This window comes from Portunus trituberculatus, chromosome 41, assembly GCF_017591435.1.
Source record: "Portunus trituberculatus isolate SZX2019 chromosome 41, ASM1759143v1, whole genome shotgun sequence".
Lineage (NCBI taxonomy): Eukaryota > Metazoa > Arthropoda > Malacostraca > Decapoda > Portunidae > Portunus > Portunus trituberculatus.
The window spans coordinates 18,599,963-18,603,440 of record NC_059295.1 but is presented as its reverse complement, the minus strand read 5'-3'; positions in this window follow the sequence as shown (position 1 = coordinate 18,603,440).

The window sequence follows — 3,478 nt, the reverse complement described above, 5'->3', positions numbered from 1 at the left end:
CCTGCTGTTCTTCTTTGCTGTGTTTATTTGTTAGTCTTCTAGTTGATATACTCACCTGCTGTGTTTACCTAATGTACTTACTTGCATGCTTTGTTTTATCTGTTGTGATTATCTCCTCCACTTCCCTGAACCAGAGTACTTTTGAATTAGATGATGTTTTGAGCAGGATGACGTGTTAACTGACACGTAAACATGCTTCGTAAATATTTATGTTCACTCAGGAAATTACAAGCAACTCAGTAAAGGTCACACTGTTACATTGTCATCATTACCATCTAGAAATTACTTTTTAATATATTTTGAATACTTTGAATACCGCACGACATTCTTGGAAGGATTGACTTTATGTTCTTTTAATTTTTTTTTTTTCCACGTATAAGTTGTAACGAAGTATATTGTTTGAATCAAATGAAAACCTAAATTGTTTGAATCAAATGAAGACCTAAATTGCCTCTTGGTTGCGCGTCTTTTTTTAGTTTTTCTCTTTTCCCTTGCTCGTCTGTTTCCTGTTTCTAAACTGATATTGTGTAAGACTTGGGTAACACCTTTTAATTAAACTCTAGAATTTTATTTAACATCTGACATTTATAGTCAAAATAGATATTAATCTAAGTATCAACAAACGCTATGCAATATTCCCAGTTCCTTAAACCATCTATATAACCTTTATTAACCCAAACACTAGCACATTTGATAACCAACATACACCACTTAACATATCTAATACCCACAATCTTCTTTCTCCCTCCAGATACACATCACTCGCACACCAATACCTGACAAACCCGCTTGGATATGGAACAAAGACAAGGACATGGACGGCAAGAAGTGTCAAGGCAGTATGTGGGTCAGTAAACTCTCTCCGCAGACTCATTGATAAGCTGTAGATAATTAAGCGCCGAGGAGTAAGGAGTAAGCGTGGCGTAGGAGGGTAGGTGGGTTGCTGTGTTGGACCCGTCATTCTTATGCTGAGTGGCGCGAGGGAGGGAAACGAGAGCCGCCTTAAAGGGTGTGTGTTCAGTGCCTTCAGTTCGTTGTCATTGAAGGGGACTGTGCTCGTCGCCTCCTCCTCCTCCTCCTCCTCCTCCTCCTCCTCCTCCTCCTCCTCCTCCTCCTCCTCCTCCTCCTCCTCCTCCTCCTCCTCGCTGAGTCTTTGTGGTTGTAATATAAACGGTGGTGGTGATGGTGGTGGTGGTGTGTGGTGGTGGTAGTGGTGGTGTTGGTGATGGTAGTATTGTTCTTTGTGGAAAAATGGAACCCTATTTTTTTAAGTGGTGCAAAAATAATTATGGATCTTTATGGCCAATTGTCTTCACACACACGCGCGCGCACACACACACACACACACACACACACACACACACACACACACACACACACACACACACACACACACACACACAGAGAGAGAGAGAGAGAGAGAGAGAGAGAGAGAGAGAGAGAGAGACAGACAGACAGACAGACAGACAGACAGACAGAAACAGCGACAGACAGATTTAGACAAAAACAAAAAAAGAAAAACAGCTGGCAGAAGAACACACACACACACACACACACACACACACACACACACACACACACACACACACACACACACACACACACACACACACACACACCACAACCACAACCACCACCACCACCACCACCACCAACACGCCCATGCTCTTGTTATGCACCTGTGAACGCAATTTAGGCGAAGCGAAAGAGTTAAGGGGAAACACGCAGCCCGCTATACACAGGTGAGCTCAGGTGAGGGACAAGGAGCAGGTGTGTCTTAAGAGCGACGCCTTCACTTTGGGACATAGGGAGGGTCGTCTTTGTGGGCACGGAAGGCTTGGAGCTTTTTTGACCCGAAGCGGCGTCAATTGTGGAGGCGCGTAAGGTTGTTACCAAATTAGATTTTCAGACTGAGTTTGGTGATGAAGGGAAGGGAGCGGTGAGCATTACTGAAGAGAGAGAGAGAGAGAGAGAGAGAGAGAGAGAGAGAGAGAGAGAGAGACTGACTTTCGAAATTAACTAAAGAATTAAAGTAATGTAATAAAGAAAAAGAAGAGGAAATAGTTGAGTTGATTGTTACGTTACATTGGCGCAGGAAAATGAGTGTGGAAAGAATGAGGGATTAGGAAAAAAATGTGGATGAGAGGGAGGATGGGATAGAGAGAGACAGAGGAGGGGTAAGATAAAGATAGGAAGAGATAGGAACAAAATGAAACCGCAAAATCCATGAAGTGCATTTCAGATTGTGATTATGTAGTAATGACGACGATGATAACAACAACAACAACAACAACGAGAACAACAACAACAACAACGACAACAAAGCCAATTTCTGTTGCAACACCATTACCACCACCACTGCTAAAAACCACCACCAACACTTCCAACACCAACAAAAGCAACAACAACAACAGTACCCATAACAACGCTTCCATTTGCACGACCACCACTACCACCACCACCACCACTACAAGCAACAGCAACAGCAACAAGAAAAACAACAACAAACCCTCATGATAGTGGTGGTGGAGGTGGTAGTGGTGGTGGTGGTGGTGGTGGTGGTGGTGGTGAAAATGGTGAACGTGGGCGGGGCCTGACGCTTTAAAATGGGCGGCAACTCAAAGAAAACGGAGACGCATAATCAGCAATGTGAAAATCGATACTTGAAAACACACACACACACACACACACACACACACACACACGATCGGCAGAATATATTATGTTGTAGCCACTGCAAAATAGATGATGAGGATGTTAATGGAGATAACTGCGATGATGATAATGATGATGATGATGATGATGATGACACTGACGTATTTCTACAGAACGGTGACTGTGACTAAGACGTAATCTATAACAAGGTGAAAGAAATAAGGGAATGATAAAAGCTGGGCGATCTCTGTAAAAAGGAAAGAGGGAAGGGAGGGAGGAAGAAGAGGAGTATTTGGAGAAAGAAAGGGAGGTTAAAAGGAAGGAATGGAATAGTGTAGAGAAAAAAAGAGAATAGGTAGACAATAAAGGAAGAATGTGATGGTATGTAGAAGGTATGAATGAGTGTGTAGGAGGAATAGGATAATGTGAATAATAAATAGGAGAGTGTAGAAAAGGAAAGCGAGGATAATGAGGAAGGGAATTAAGGGAAAAGGAGGGAGAAATAAAAGTGTGTGTAGAGATGGTAAGCTGTGAAGGAGGAATGAGAAACAGTGAATGAAAAATGAGGTGTGAAGGAGGAAAATGAGCAAAGGATGGGAAGGTGTAGAGACATGTTAACGATTTAAAGTGAGAGAGAGGAAGAGAAGACAATGACTGAGAATTGTCTTGACTTTACCTCATTTTTTGTTTACTGAATTTAATTTTTGTCTTAGTTAGGGATTTTCTGTCGTTGTAAACTGTTAGATGCATTTTAGAGTTACAATAAACATTTATACCTAAGAGAGAGAGAGAGAGAGAGAGAGAGAGAGAGAGAGAGAGAGAG